The sequence below is a fragment of the Macaca mulatta genome, chromosome X, assembly GCF_049350105.2.
Source record: "Macaca mulatta isolate MMU2019108-1 chromosome X, T2T-MMU8v2.0, whole genome shotgun sequence".
Taxonomy (NCBI): domain Eukaryota; kingdom Metazoa; phylum Chordata; class Mammalia; order Primates; family Cercopithecidae; genus Macaca; species Macaca mulatta.
The window spans coordinates 138372929-138383526 of record NC_133426.1 but is presented as its reverse complement, the minus strand read 5'-3'; positions in this window follow the sequence as shown (position 1 = coordinate 138383526).

Below are 10598 nucleotides of genomic sequence, written 5' to 3'. Positions count from 1 at the left end.
TTGGGTGTTGTGATCTAAGCCATGTCTGCCTTAGGGGGCACCCTAAGCCTAGTAACACTGTAGTTCTTGCAGACCTGTAGATATACCACCTTGGTGGTCTTGGATTATATCTGGAAGAATACTCTGGATTACCAGGCAGAGACTCTTTCTCTTCCCTTACTTTCTCCCAAACAAACAGAGTCTCTCTCTCTCTCTCTCTCTCTCTCTCTCTCTCTCTTTCTCTCTCTCTCTGTTCTGATCCTCCTGGAGCTGGGGTAGAGTGACACAAGCACTTCTGTGGCCACCACCACTCGTATTACACTGTGTCAGACCTGAAGCCAGCACAGCACTGGGTCTTGCTCAAGGCCTGCTGTGACCACTACCTGGCTACCATCTATGTTTGTTCAAGGCCCTAGGGCTCTATAATCAGCAGGTGGTCAAGCCAACCCATCTTGTGTCTTTTCCTTCAGGGTAGTGAGTTCTCCCAGGCCCTGGGCAGGTTCAGAGATGCTGGAGTTGGAAAGTTTAGAAATCTGCCTGGTGCTCTACTCTACTGCAGCTAAACTGGCACCAAAACCACAAGACAAAGTCCTTCCCACTCTTTCCTCCCTGTTCTGGAGAAGAAAGAGAAGTCTCTCCCCATGTCCATCACAACCACAGTCCCACGGTGGGCACTGCCAGGGTACCACTGATATTCATGTAAGGCCCAATGGCTCTTCAGTCAGCTTGCAGTGAATGCTGCCAGACCTAGGACTCATCTTTCAGGGCAGTGAGCTCTCCTCTGGCCCAGGGTAGATCCAGAAAAGCTGTCTAAGAGCCAAGGATTGGAATCAGGGACCACAAGAGCCTGCTTGGTGCTCTTCCCCAGCTGCAGCTGAGTTGATACCTAAGCTGCAAGACAAAGTTCCTTTTATTCGTCTCTCTCCTTTTCTCACCACAGCTGGGAATACGCTGGGTCATAACTGAAGCCAGCATGTCTCATTATCACCCAAGGCCCACGATGTGTACTACCTGGTTACCACTGCTGATTATTCAGGGCCCAAGGGCTCTTTAGTAGGTGATGAATCCTGCCAGGACTGAGTTTTTCTCTTCAAGGCAACAGGTTCCCTTCTGGCCCAGGGTATGTCTAGAAATATTGTCTGGGAGCTATGTCCTGTAATGGGGCCTTCAGGACTCTGCCCAGTGCCCTATCCTACTATGGCTGAGCTAGCATCCAAGTTGAAAAACAAAATCCTCTTTACTTCTTCCTCTCCTCTTCTCAAGTGGAAGGAATGGGTCTCTCTTAGAGCTGCAATCTGTGCTGCCTGGGGTTAGGGGAGGGGTGATCCCAGCACTCCCTTAGCCATCCCAACTGACATCTCCCTAGGTCACATGCCCCCCACATCCACTGGCTCCGAGCCCAGCACAGCACTAGGACCTGCCTAGGTGTTGCAGTCTTTGTGGCCTAGACAGCCTATCAAGTTTATTTAGGTCCTCCAAGCATTTTAGCCTATGGAGATGAGGCTTGCTAAAACTCACATTCTTACCATTTGGATGAGTGATTTCCTTCTGGCTAGGGCTGGTCTAAATGCTCCTGCAGTAGGCATGGACTGTTTTGCCTAGTGTTGGCAGCACTGACTTCCAATGCAAAGTCCCACAATTGCTGCACTCTCCCTCCCAAGTGCAAAGATTCTCTCTCTACACCACAGAGCCACTTCTGGGTGGTAAGGGAAGAGTGGTGTTGACAAATCAAAACTGTCTTTCTTACCGTCTTCAGTGCTTTTTTCAGCAATATGAAGTTACAAACAGGTACTGTGGTTGCTCACCTGATTATTGGTTCTTATGAAGGTGCTCTTTTGTATAGACAGTTGTCAAGTTTGGTGTTCCTATGGGGAGGATGATCAGTGGAGGCTTCTGTTATGCCATCTTGCTCCAACTCCCTCTTGCTGTGTCTTCATTTTCATTAATCTGAAAGCATTTTCTAAATTCCTATGATTTCTTCTTTGACCCATTGGTTGTTTAGTAGTGTGCTGTTGAATCTCTACATACTTGTGAATTTTCCAAACCCAATTGTCTTATTTATTTCTAATTTCATCCTATTGTGGTTGGAGAATACACTTTGTATAATGTCAAACCCAGAGTGACACTCCTTCTGTGTACGGTGGACGCTGGAGGGCGATGGTAGCTACTAGTCTTCTCGGCTTATCCTTCCCTGCAGAAAAACTGGTGCTAAGAGCGAGCTAGGGAAGAGGTAATTGGAGCCAGTATTATCAGCTTCCTACAGCTGGAGTAGTGTTTATATCATATGAGTGGAGGTAGGTGGGGGAAGAGAGGTGCAGTCCTTTCTGTTGCACCTTTCTGGAACATAGTTTTTTCAACACAGTGCTGAGGGGAATGAGGAACACCAGCAGCCTGCTCCTCCTGGGTGAAACTGTATCCTGGGTAAGACTGGAAACTGGAGGAGAAAGAGCCCTGTCTTCTTGATTACACATGTCCAGGGTAGACCTTCCATAGCATGGAGCTGGGAGAACAGGGAGAAGGTACTAGAGTGAGTTGTGGCTCAAATGCCATACACTCTCACTGTTCCTACTGATACTTAGTAGATTCTTTTGAATGACATTTCTTTCCCTTTTCTACATGCCCTTAGAAAAATTTTCAGAGACTTTGAATGACTGCTTTTTTTTTTTTTTTTTTTTTTTTTTTTTTTTTTTTTTTTTTTTGAGACAGAGTCTTGCTCTGTCACCCAGGCTGGAGTACAGTGGCAGGATCTCCGCTCACTGCAAGCTCCGCCTCCCGGGTTCACGCCATTCTCCTGCCTCAGCTTCCCAAGTAGCTGGGACTACAGGCGCCCGCCACCATGCCCGGATAATTCTTTATATTTTTAGTAGAGACAAGGTTTCACCATGTTAGCCAGGATGGTCTCGATCTCCTGACCTCGTGATCTGCCCACCTCGGCCTCCCAAAGTGCTGGGATTACAGGGGTGAGCTACCGCGCCCAGCCCAGTGATTGCCTTTAAAGTAATTTTCATCAGATAAACTGTTGTTTGGCTGGGGCGAGGGTATGCTGGACCCCTTATTACATCATCCCTGTAGTCCTGCTTCCCCAATAGTATTTTTATATAGAGAAACTTCTCCAGAAAGCCATCTTCTATCTGTCACCTTTCCTGATTTAACCATGATCAAATGTATTCAAGAAGTGTCCAAAGACCCAAGTTCCCTAGTAATAACCCGGAAGTTCAGTGATGAGGTAGTATAGATGGACAGTAACCTTAAAAAATGCCTGTGTTGAGTGAATGGTAGTTTTGGCATATTCCATTCTATTTTTGCTCTTGACGAATTTCACCATAGCGCTCCTATGAGAGATGGAGATCTGATAATTTCTAATGACAATTGGTGTATACATGATCATGAAAGACCTGGAAGGTGAATACCATTCTTTGGCAAGAATGAACACCTTGGGTACCTGGCCTACCTTACAGTTGCATCTACGTTTACATTTACATTTTAGCATTTACTACCTAGTGTTGCCTCACATGACCCCTCAGTCTAGGATTCAAAAAAAAAAAATATTGTGTTGGATTTGGAAGTGGTTTGGACATAATGGAGAGGAAATACTCCTGCGTAATGAATGGAGCAAATTGATTTGATGCCCGATGTCTGTTTTCTTGTCAAGTTTAGTGTACCTTCAGGGCTCAAAGCCTTTTGCTAGTTTATTGAACCCAGCTCATGAATTACTTCTCTTCCCCGCTAAGGAAAAATGGACATTTCATCTCTGATGAAGATATCATAGTCTCTACACAATATCTGTCTTAGAATTCTACTTATTCCTATTAATCTTCATGGATAAACTTTATGGAGCAAGGATCTTTGAATATTTAAATATTTAAGGCCTTTATAATATTGCTTCTGTGTGTTAACAAAAAACCCATGCTAAAAAAGATAAAATAATGATTGAATAAACTCCAGTGAAATTTCTTACCTATGTTATCCCCAGTCAAAGATGTCTTATGATTCTGGACAAAGTGACCCAGAGGGTCTACAGTGGGAGACTCTCATGTAAATCAGAAATGTTCATCACTGTCTGGGATTCATTCTATAGTATTATAAAAAGAACACTTCCTAACCATTCCCCAGGCCATGGAAGACAGAGCGCCTATCAACTCTTCTACCTTTCAAAGATAGTGTTAAGGACAGAAATTCTGCCCCTATCTCCATCCATTACTTGCTTTTGCCCAATGAAAGAAGTTTAATTAACATGATTGGAGATTGCCTGACATCCATTAAGCCATACTCAGCAAACGGGTGGAGTAACAGTGATTCCAAATAAAATTAGCATTTTTCTTTCTCCTTTTCACTGCCTTACTCATATACTGGTAAATGTGAGAGCAGTTGTCTTCTCCTGTGTGTAAGCGCTTATGTGTAGTAAGCATACTTGGGACAGGGCCTGTAGCATACCCTCCATATAGAAACTTGGTCAGTCTCTCTCTCTCTCTCTCTCTCTCTCTCTCACACACACACACATACATACACACACCACACACACGCACACACACACTCGCGTACACACACATACACTTTTGTTCCTTTTATTCTTGCTCTTGCTGGTGACTGTGTGTGTAAGGAAACCTGAGATCCTTAGAGATGGCTTTGTAAGCCAGTGTATACTCAATAGATACAACTTTCTGCACAGGCATGCCCTAAAATCTCATTTTAGTAAGGAAATAGGAAGATGCTATTTTAGACTCAAGATACAGCCACATTTCTCTAATCCAGCTTTAGCAAGAGCAGCATATGTTTTGGGATCATTGAGCCCTTGTCTGGTTCACTAATTAAGCTGATACTCTGATCCTCATTTAGCTATTAGTTTACCATATCTATTTTTTGCATGAGACAGAAACCAGAATGGAGGAATGAATCTTACTTCCTCCCTCCAATTTACAAAAGCTTCAACAATTCATTCGGCAATTCTCTGTGTTGACAGTCCCAGTAAACAACTTACAAAAAAGAACGAAAGAATATATGGACTTTTAAAATATCAAGTCAAGTTCCTTAATATCTGTACATCTGTTCAGACCCCAACCTTGATCTGTGGTTTTGAATCCAATCCCAAAAAGATATCTGACCTCGTGATAGTGGCTCTTCTTGTCCCAAGATGGCTCTGACTCCAGCTACCTTCACACCAGAGCTTTGATCCAATCAAATCCTATATATCTGGAAAACAAACGTGTGAAAGAGATCATCTCATCTGGAAAGTACTGAATAATGATAAAGATGATTCTATACAGCTTTATTCCCAACAGGGAACACCTACACCCATGACCTTATGGCACAAAACCAGCACTGTGACTCTTTCAATATACAGACTAAGGTCATCAAGATTTTTAGCAGCCCCATATTTTATTTTTACTTAAATTTTTATTTTTAATTGACAAATAATAATTTCATGTATTTAGGGGGTACAATTTGAGGTTTCGATATATATGTACACATTGTAAATGATTATATCAAGTTAATTAACATATCCATCATTTCACATACTTATAATTTTTGGTGGTGAAAATATTTAAAATCTACCCTTTTGAAGTGAAGGAGATCTTCAAGGAGAACTACAATCCACTGCTCAACGAAATAAAAGAGGACACAAACAAATGGAAGAACATTCCATGCTCATGGATAGGAAGAATCAATATCGTGAAAATGGCCATACTGCCCAAGGTAATTTATAGATTCAATGCCATCCCCATCAAGCTACCAATGACTTCCTTCAAAGAATTGGAAAAAACTACTTTAAAGTTCATATGGAACCAAAAAAGAGCCCACATTGCCGAGACAATCCTAAGCCAAAAGAACAAAGCTGGACGCATCATGCTACATGACTTCAAACTATACTACAAGGCTACAGTAACCAAAACAGCATGGTACTGGTACCAACACAGAGATATAGACCAATGAAACAGAACAGAGCCCTCAGAAATAATATCACACATCTACCACCATCTGATCTTTGACAAACCTGACAAAAACAAGAAATGGGAAAAGGATTCCCTATTTAATAAATGGTGCTGGGAAAACTGGCTAGCCATAAGTAGAAAGCTGAAACTGGATCCCTTCCTTACACCTTATACAAAAATTAATTCAAGATGGGTTAAAGACTTAAATGTTAGACCTAAAACCATAAAAACCCTAGAAGAAAACCTAGGCAATACCATTCAGGACATAGGCATGGACAAGGACTTCATGACTAAAACACCAAAAGCAATAGCAACACAAGTCAAAATTGACAAATAGGGTCTAATTAAACTAAAGAGCTTCTGCATAGCAAAAGAAACTACCATCAGAGTGAACAGGAAACCTACAGAATGGGAGAAAATTTTTACAATCTACCCATCTGACAAAGGGCTAATATCCAGAATCTACAAAGAACTTAAAGAAGTTTACAAGAAAAAATCAAACAACCCCATCAAAAAGTGGGCAAAGGATATGAACAGACACTTCTCAAAAGAAGACATTTATGTAGCCAACAGACACATGAAAAAATGCTCATCATCACTGACCATCAGAGAAATGCAAATCAAAACCACGATGAGATATCATCTCACACCAGTTAGAATGGCAATCATTAAAAAGTCAGGAAACAAGAGGTGCTGGAGAGGACGTGGAGAAATAGGAACACTTTTACACTGTTGGTGGGACTGTAAACTAGTTCAACCATTGTGGAAGACAGTGTGGCGATTCCTCAAGGATCTAGAACTAGAAATACCATTTGACCCAGCCATCCCATTACTGGGTATATACCCAAAGGATTATAAACCATGCTGCTATAGAGGTACATGCACACGTATGTTTATGGTGGCACTATTCACAATAGCAAAGACTTGGAACCAACCTAAATGTCCATCAATGATAGACTGGATTAAGAAAATGTGGCACATCATGGAATACTATGCAGCCATAAAAAAGGATGAGTTCATGTCCTTTGTAGGAACATAGATGAAGCTGGAAATCATCATTCTGGGCAAACTATCACAAGGATGGAAAACCAAACGCAGCATGTTCTCACTCATAGGTGGGAATTGAACAATGAGAACACCTGAACACAGGAAGGGGAACATCACACACCGGGGTCTGTCTTGGGGTGGGGGGAGTGGGGAGGGATAGCATTAGGCTATATACCTAAAGTAAATGATGAGTTAACGGGTGCAGCACACCAACATGGCACATGCATACATATGTAACAAACCTGCACATTGTGCACGTGTACCCTAGTACTTAAAGTATAATAAAAATAATCTACCCTTTTTGCAATTTTTAAATCTACAATACATTATTATTCACTATGGTTATCATGCTGTGCAATAGATCTTGAAAATGTATTTCTCTGTAACTGAAGCTTTGTACTTTTTGATCAACATCTCACTGTCCCCCAACCCCACCCAGCCTCTGATAACCCCCATTCTACTTTCTACTTCTATTAAGTTTGGCTTTTTGAGATTCTACATGTAATTGAGATCATGCAGTATTTGTCTTTCTATGTCTGGCTTATTTCACTTAGCAAATGTCCTCCAGGTTCATTCATATTGTCACAAATGACAGAATTTCCTATTTTAATCCTGAATAATATTCCACTGTGTTTATATACCACATTTTCTTTATCCATTCATCTGTTGATGGGCATTTAGGTTGATTCCATATCTTGCCTATTGTGAATAATGCTACAATAAACACAGGAATGCAGATATATCTCCAACAAACTGATTTTATATCCTTTGGATATATACTCAGCAAAGTTCTCATGGCTTCTCATTGGTTCAGATTTAGTCACATGCCAATACATAAGATCATCACTATAGCCAGGGAGATCCTGACTTGCTTGGACCAAATAAGGTCTATTCCTAGAGCTGAGGTTGGAGGCCAATTCCAACCAAACCAAATGAGTTGAGAATAGGGCAAAGTGGGTCATCAAGCAAAAGATGAAGTGATATTGCTGGAATACTTGAGAATAAATATTCAAGAGATATATCAGTGTCCTCTATAGCTTGTCTCTTAATCATGACTAGAACTCTCCCTTAGGCTAAACTATTATTTGCAGCCCTGGATAAATACAACATTTCAATCCATAACTTTATGGTGTCTTAAAGAAGCTGAGCACCAAGATTTACCTAGGCTTTCTTCCAGAAGCACTGCCTATGTTCTACATAGTTAGTATGTCCTTCTTAGTGCCCAAAATATCAGACAAATATAAAGAGGATACCTGTTAGAAAAACTTTTCTGCTGTCCTGTCTTCAATAGGATATCTAAAACACACTCTAGCTTGGTTAACAGTAAGGATTGAGTGGCTGTTCAGTGCTAGTCTCTCCAGCAATGTGTCATTTGGTTTTCTGGCTACAGATGTGTTTCTGGGACAAGAGTTAAAGCAAGAAATTTTCCATCTGAGTTAGAATGGGATCCTAAAAGCCAAAAGATGAGCCAACTCAAAATCCTTTTTGAGAGAACAGAAACTCAAAAACCAAGTTCCATAATTATAGTCATGAGGTAAGATGGTTCCTCCAAACTTTTAATACTACCTTAAGTGGCGTGATTAATTTCTGCCTGCACCTACAACAACCCTAGTTTCCATGATAAACATGCACTCGGGCCAGATATTTTGCTCAGGGATTCTCATACATAAAAAGATGGCTCACTGTGTTGTGTTAGAAGAATCCATCCCTACTTAGTAAAGGCACATTAGGTTAGGGTGATCCAGGGTAATGGAAGAGTTTGTTGAAGAGCATCTAGAGATATTGAAATGCCTCAATTACTGCTGGGGTCCAAAAGATAGCTGCATCTCCTTACTTGTTTAGGTGGGAGAGTGGTCAAATAAATTAGTGCAATAAAATAACAATTACTATTTATTGACTAATGACTATGATAGGCACTATGCTAAATATTTTATATACATCACCCCATTTAATTTGTATAGCAAGCCTATGAGGTAGTTATGATTACTATCTGCTACCCTAATAAGAGACTAAAATAGGACAAAATTAAGTAAGAATGACCCTGAGGCAGAGCAAGGGAGTGTAGAATGATTTCCCAGAATGTAGGAATAAAACAGGACTTGAGTAAGCATTATGTCTAAAACGTTGTGAGCTTCAGATAACACTATAGTTTTCTGTTGATCATAGGAGCAATAAAATAATTATCAGGCACTGGAGAAGAAAAAAGAAGCAACAGTGACAGTTGCCAGACCTAAAGGGTTTTTCAGACAGGCAGGCAGCCAATTCAGCAAAACTTGAATGACAAATGGCAAAGGACCAGATGCAATAGTTAACATGTCAGTGATGCCAGATAATACAGACAGATAATATTGAAGACAAGATTCCCATTGTACCCCTGACCTTTATGCCCTTGTACCTTGTAAACTCCTCCAAACTTAGATATAACCTTTTAGAAAAGGCAAAGATCACTAAAAATTAGTTCAGATTATTTTCCCTACATGGAATATCTGGAATGAAGGTTGCATTGTACTTCAGAGCATGTATAGGAGGAATACACATGAAATCCCACACCCCATTTATATTATAGTGCTTCACATAGTTGGCCTAGAAAGTGGTGAGAAACAAAGATATTGTACCATAAACACTTTAGTTCATTGTCTCTGATTATTCAGATGGAATGTAAATGAATGGGATATGAGTGAGCTAAAGAAAGGGTAAATATAAGGAGTTGGGAGCTGAATGTAAAGAAATGAGAAGCTGGAAGTGAAAAGTAATAGGTTTTGCAACATTCTTAACTTGGAATTGGCCTGGAGTTGGTACTTGAGTTTTCCACAGGATCAAGTGAAGTGGATGTGACAGAAGAAGCAGATTGGGTCTCTTACTCAGTGGTTTACCTTGGTGAGAAGCACTTGGAATGATCTTTGCTCCAATTCAAGGTCCTCTTATAAATGATGTAGTTCCTCCAGATATAGACTAATGCCTAATGTCAAAAGTGTGCTGGCTGGTGCAGAAAATACAGGGGTGAAACTTGTAATTGCCCTAAAAGAGAGTCTGCTTGTGGACGAGAGCAGAGAAATTTCTTTGCTCTTCAAATACTATATTTATTTCACATCCTTTCCTGGGGCATTGGTTTGAGAATGTTGATGTCACTGATATGTAGATTGGAATTTGGAGTGCCTTAAAAGTGTATTCTTCAAGCCAGGATAATTTTGTGTGATTCAACTGAGTGCAAGCCCTGATCCAGAGAGAAATAGCCTAAATATCAAAGGAATTACAAGACCTAAGGAATTGACAAAATATAAGTCTGAAAAAAAGAATTTATTGTTACTGGAAAATTCATCTATGCATCAGAACATTTTTAAACTTTTGTTTTGAATTAAGTAAAAACTTAGGAAAAGTTTCACAAATGGTACAAAGAGTCTTCAGGTTCCCCAAATGTTAATACTTCTATATTTGCTTTGTTAATCTCCTTCCCCCAACTCCCTTCCTCCCTCTCTCTTCCTCTTCCTCACCCTATTATCTTCCTCAGCACATAATACATATTAACTATTTGAGAGTAAGTTGGAGATGTCATGCCCTTTAATCCTAAATAATTCAATGTATATTTCCTAAAATCAAGGACATTCTCTTACAATGACAATACAGTTATCAAATTGAAGAAAT